Source organism: Palaemon carinicauda, chromosome 24 (assembly GCF_036898095.1).
Source record: "Palaemon carinicauda isolate YSFRI2023 chromosome 24, ASM3689809v2, whole genome shotgun sequence".
Taxonomy (NCBI): Eukaryota; Metazoa; Arthropoda; class Malacostraca; order Decapoda; family Palaemonidae; genus Palaemon; species Palaemon carinicauda.
The window spans coordinates 98,622,615-98,629,325 of NC_090748.1; the positions used below are offsets into that span (position 1 = coordinate 98,622,615).

At 36.3% G+C, this 6,711-nt stretch overlaps 1 pseudogene; it reads left to right on the top strand.

Moving 5' to 3' along the window:
• The first annotated feature begins 5,683 nt into the window (after positions 1–5,683).
• The window catches only part of LOC137617916 (complement C1q-like protein 3), a 9,438-nt pseudogene continuing 8,410 nt past the window's right edge, over positions 5,684–6,711 (top strand).

Sequence of the window (6,711 nt, forward strand, 5' to 3'; positions counted from 1 at the left end):
CCTAGCAAGTAATAATAATAATAATAATAATAATAATAATAATAATAATGTTACAGAATATACATTGGCCATGATCCAAGCATTGTATTTGAATAGTTGACTAAAAAGCTCTTTAGAATCCTAGTCTCAATGCCCACTAAATCACGTTTAACACACTGAGCACCTGATACATTTCTTATTCTGGTATGACTACAGTTTTCCACATGTTCAATATTTGCATATAACTTAAGAAAGATGATTGATGAATGATGTCAAAATTGGAGTTTTTTTTTTTTTTTTTTTTTTTTTTTTTTTTTTTTTGTATGCAAGAGATGATCAAACAATTATAGTAGGCCTATAAATCTAAAACCCTCTTCTGTGTAAATATCATTTTGATGATACTGTTTAGAATGAAATAAATATTACACAGATGTAGTTGAATTATAAAATGAGACTCTGCTTCGAATAATAATAATAATAATAATAATAATAATAATTTTTATCATTTTAATATTAAACCACATTCTTTATAAGCTTATGTTAATTCCGTGCTATTGTCCACAGGTAACGGACCAAATGTAGGCCTATGCCAAATTAAATGTTCTGCTATACAACGTTATGATAGGCAGAGATTGAACATTTGCATATTAATGTTTTTACACGATATGTCATATTGTCATTTCATAGTTTCAAATGAGTCCGTTTTATCAATCTGGTAGTTATGAAGTACTCAGTAATAATAATGATTCTCTCTCTCTCTCTCTCTCTCTCTCTCTCTCTCTCTCTCTCTCTCTCTCTCTCTCTCTCTCTCTCTCTCTCTCTCTCTCTTTATACAAGGTATGTGTACACTTGCAAACATAAAGAAAGTCCTTTGTTTAAATATGTCAAAATATATTTCTCTCTCTCTCTCTCTCTCTCTCTCTCTCTCTCTCTCTCTCTCTCTCTCTCTCTCTCTCTCTCTCTCTCTCTCTCTCTCTCTTTATACAAGGTATGTGTTCACTTGCAAACATAAAGAAAGTCCTTTGTTTAAATATGTCAAAATATATCTCTCTCTCTCTCTCTCTCTCTCTCTCTCTCTCTCTCTCTCTCTCTCTCTCTCTCTCTCTCTCTCTCTCTCTCTCTCTCTGTTTATACAAGGTATGTGTTCACTTGCAAACATAAAGAAAGTCCTTTGTTTAAATATGTCAAAATATATTTAGCATGTCTTATTTATATCTTGTTATTATTGGATTCAAAGAACAGGTGCTTTGCAAATAACTTTTATATTAAGGTTTAGAAATTAAAAGAATAAGGTCTTTGTGATCATATTTACCTGAAATGTGATGTATTAATGAAAATATGAATCTGTAAATGTCTAAAAAAATCTTCTTACCTGTGAAGTGCTTTGATCCTCCTGTATTATAGATCTGTGGCCTGCAATTCTATACCAGGAGAATTTATTGCATAGATTGATACATTAGTAGTAATGGTTAACACTTATAGAATGCACTAAAGAGGCTTTTTCCATCAGGGCTCAGATAGAAACTCTCTTGATTATTTACAAACGTTGCCATGGTGACTATCAAAGGCGAATTTTTATCCGTTTTCTATGATATTAATTTAAATATTATTATAGAAAACGTACATTATAATGATGCTAGACTTAATCATAATTTTATTCACAAGAGCACGTTTAAAGGTTTAAAGGTCGCTCATGAATGGCAGAGGCAAGGGACAGTGACATTGCCCTAGCAAGCAGGACAATGCCCTAGAGACTGACCATATATACATATGATCAGCGCCCAAGCCTCCTCTCCATCCAAGCTAGGACGAGGGAGGGCCAGGCAGCGGCTGCTGATGACACAACAGATAGACCTATAGGCTTCCCCAAACCCCCCAACCTTAGCTCACAAGGAGGGTAAGGTTGCAGACACGTGCTGGCATAAGGACTATTCATTATGAAATATATATATATATATATATATATATATATATATATATATATATATATATATATATATATATATATATATATATATATATATATATATATATATATATATATATATATATATATATATCTCAGCTTCTATAGTACTAAACATGCGCATTCAGGGATCGGAGGTGAGCCTAGGTCTAGGCTTTTTTTCCAGAGAGAAGCTTATAGTAAACATTAGTTTTCATAACAGGAACAGACATTAGGCCTACTGTGTGAAATATCATACAGAATAACGACTTTATCGTATGGTTTTTGTTCAAATCGCGGTATCGTCACATTCACGATGAATCTATTGGCCTTTCTTTCTGAGGAATTTAATAGATTTCATTATTATAGTTAAATAAAGATCACTAAGCTTCTATTGTTTTGTTCACTCGAATAAATTCGGTCTATTTCAGACTTCTACAGGATAAAATGATATTCTAAAGTTGTGCTTTCCATTTTATGTAGATTCTTTTATTATTATTATTATTATTATTATTATTATTATTATTATTATTATTATTATTATTAGCCAAGCTACAACCCTAGATGGAAAAGCAAGATGCTATAAGCCGAAGGGCTCCAAAATGGAAAAATAGCCCAGTGAGTAAAGGAAATAAGGAAATAAATAAATGATGAGAACAAATTAACAATAAATCATGCTAGAAATAGTAACAACGTCAAAATAGATATGCCATGTATAAACTACTAACAACGTCAAAAACAAAGATGTTCTTGATGGTAGGCAAACTGCTTCGTTTATTAAGTAGAATGTTGTAGCATCCTCGCTTTTATTCCTGTTTGGTAGTGACTTGCATTCTCTACTTCCAATTCTCCACTCTTTTCAGCCCGGAGAGAGTTGACACGGGCGGCCGATCCTGCTTTACAGTGGGACTATCAGAGAGAGAGAGAGAGAGAGAGAGAGAGAGAGAGAGAGAGAGAGGGGGGGGGGGGGTTCTTAAAACAAAGCTTATGCGTTTCAACATAGGCCTAGTCATGTTGAGTGTCAAGAACTAACCTGCTTTTTCCCACCAAACATTTCACTAGAGAGTTGACACGGGCGGCCGATCCTGCTTTACAGTGGGACTATCAGAGAGAGAGAGAGAGAGAGAGAGAGAGAGAGAGGAGAGAGAGAGAGAGAGAGAGAGGGTTCTTAAAACAAAGCTTATGCGTTTCAACATAGGCCTAGTCATGTTGATTCTCAAGAACTAACCTTCTTTTTCCCACCAAACATTTCACTAGAGAGTTGACACGGGCGGCCGATCCTGCTTTACAGTGGGACTATCAGAGAGAGAGAGAGAGAGAGAGAGAGAGGGAGAGAGAGAGAGAGAGAGAGAGAGAGGGGGGGGTTCTTAAAACAAAGCTTATGCGTTTCAACATAGGCCTAGTCATGTTGATTGTCAATAACTAACCTGCTTTTCTCACCAAACATTTCACTAGAGAGTTGACACGGGCGGCCGATCCTGCTTAACAGTGGGACTATCAAAGAGAGAGAGAGAGAGAGAGAGAGAGAGAGAGAGAGAGAGAGAGAGAGAGAGAGAGGGAGGGGGGGGTTCTTAAAACAAAGCTTATGCGTTTTAACATAGGCCTAGTCATGTTGATTGTCAAAAACTAACCTGCTTTTTCCCACCAAACATTTCACTAGAGACAACATCCATGGAAACAAAGAGAAACGAAGATAAGGAGAGTAGGGAAGAATGAGAATAGACGAGAGAAACGGAAGAGGAAGAGAAAACAGGCCTTTTTCAATGTCATGTAACCTACAAACCTACTTTAAGCTTTCTCGATCTGCTGTCAGACCAGTTGTTTAATTGCGTACTTCTTTTCTTTTTCTTTTTCTCTCATCATTATTTTTCTATTTTGACTTTTTTTCTTAATTTTCGTCGGGTTTTAACATCCTTTTGATGGTATCTTTTCATTTTGCTTTAGTTCGCTTTTCCATTTTGTTTCTTTTATTCATCTTCATTTGATAGATTTACTGTTGGCTACTGTATTATAATGCCCTACATCACGCCCGATCCTCTTTAATTGCACTTTCTTCCCCAGCTTTTCAATTCCGGGTTCTAATGACGCCCAATCCCGGCCATCCCACGCCCGTGTAATCATGCTCTCTAACCCCATGACCTGCTCCTGGAGCAAAATGCATTTGCTCTTTTTTCCACCCACATCATTATTTGTTTAAAATCACAAGTGCTTGTTGAGCCTTTTATTCCTAATTATTAATCAGTCTAAGGTTTATTGTTTCCAAGGAAAAAGTCTTTAGGTCAATAATAATGATAATTTTAATTTCATTGGTAATAGTAAAACGGATTAGGAAACTGTAAATTAACTGTTTTAACTTGACCTTAATTCCACGTTGGTAGCCCTGTTGAGAAAACTTTGTAGGAGTGTTGTTAACTTGCTACCCAGGTTCCTCAGATGCCGTTGTGACCTAGTGAACGTTATACGTGGTTATATACCTCGTGGTGTGTCGTGTTAATTCACTACTCGGGGGAAAATCGAGTAGGCCTCGATTCTATTGGCCTTGGTAGGCCTAATCATCATATCCCTGGAACTTTCGCTAATCTTGAATTTAATTGAAATTATTATTATTATTATTATTATTATTATTATTATTAAATTCTAAGCTACAACCCTAGTTGGAAAAGCAGGGTGCTATAAGCCCAGGGGCCCCAACAGGGAAAATAGCCCAGTGAGGAAAGGAAATAAGGAAAAATAAAAATTATTATTGTTATTATTATTAAATTCTAAGCTACAAACCCTAGTTGGAAAAGCAGGATGCTATTAGCCCAGGGGCCCCAACAGGGAAAATAGCCCAGTGAGGAAAGGAAATAAGGAAATAAGGAAAAATAGAATATTTTAGGAATAGTAACAATATTCAAATAAATATTTCCTATTTAAACTATAAAAACTTTAAGAGAACAAGAGGAAGAGGAACTAGATAGAAAAGTGTGCCTGAGTGTACCCTCAAGCAAGAGAACTCTAACCTAAGGCAGTGTAAGACCATGGTACAGAGGCTATGGCACTACCAAAGAATAGAGAACAATGGTTTGATTTTGGAGTGTCCTTCTCCTAGAAGAGCTGCTTACCATAGCTAAAGAGTCTCTTCTACCCTTACCAAGAGGAAAGTAGCCACTGAACAACAGTGCAGTAGTTAACCCCTTGTGTGAAGAAGAATTGTCTAGTAATCACAGTGTTGTCAGGTGTATGAGGACAGAGGAGAATCTGTAAAGGATAGGCCAGGCTATTCGGTGTGTGTACGCAAAGGGAAAGAACCGTAACCAGAGAGAAGGGTCCTATGTAGTATTGTCTGGCCAGTCAAAGGACCCCATAACTCTCTAGCGGTAGTATCTCAACGGGCGGCTGGTGCCCAGGCCAACCTACTACCTACTAAATTATTCTCTAATTCGTTCTGGCAATTCTGTCAGTATCTAGAGTCCTAGACTATACTTCGAGTCCCGCTCAGACTCGTTAGTGCCTTCAGTGTCTGCAACCTTACCATCCTTGTGAGCTAAGGTGGTGGGGTGTTGGGGGAGCATATAGATCTATCTGCTGAGTCATCAGCAGCCACTGCCTGGTTCTCCGTAGTCCTAGCTTGGGTGGAGAGGGGGCTTGGGCGCTGATCACACAATAAATGGTCAGCCTCTAGGGCATTGTCCTGCTTGATAGGGCAATATCACTGTCCCTTGCCTCTGCCATTCATGAGTGACTTTTAAACCTTTAAGAGATTCATCAACAATTAATTCTCATTCAATCTAAAAAAACTCTCAGACGTAAATTGAAAATACTTTCATAGTAAAGCTTTATTCATTGAACAGTTTCCCTGCCAAGTGAAAACGATGAAAGCAGACCAGAGAATAATGTTACTAGTCTTAGTACTATTGTTGGTACAGAGCAGCCCATCGGGGCTCAGTTCGTGCCTGGCTTCCTAGTGGAATCTGGCACGGACTTGCAAGAATGGCCGAAGAATCTCTCTTCCTTATTCCCAGAGAATCCTTCGCCTGAAGAACAACAGGTATTGTATTTTGTGTTTTTAAGTGTAGGCTACGTGTATCTGGACGCGATTTTAGTGAGGCAGATATGCACCGGCTAGCAGGGGTGCCCTCTTAGCTCGGAAAAAGTTTCCTGATCGCTGATTGGTTAGACAAGATAATTCCAACCAATCAGAGAGCAGTGAAACTTTTCCGACCTAAAAGGGCACCGCTGCGAGTCATTGCAAATGCACCTCATTAAAAAAGATTGAGTATAATTGTGTATGTGTTTGAGAGAGATAGATGATAGATTATAAGTTATGGAATACTAATTTCTTTAAATCTCCGCAAACATTCAATGGAAAAACCTATGCTATTTTGTTGTAGATGTTGTAAGAGCCACAGAGAGCACTGTATGATTGGGCCTACTGTATATCATTATTATTATTAGCTAAGCTACAACCCTAGTTGGTAAAACGGAATGCTCTAAGCTCTAGGGGTCCAACAGGGAAAGATAGCCCAGTGAGGAAAGGAAATAAGGAAATTAATAAAATACAAGTAATGAACAATTAAAATAGAATATTTCAATAACAGTGATTGCATTAAAATACACCTTTCATATATATATATATATATATATATATATATATATATATATATATATATATATATATATATATATATACTGTATATATATATATATATATATATATATATATATATATATATATATATATATATATATATACTGTATATATATATATATATATATATATATATATATATATATATATATATATA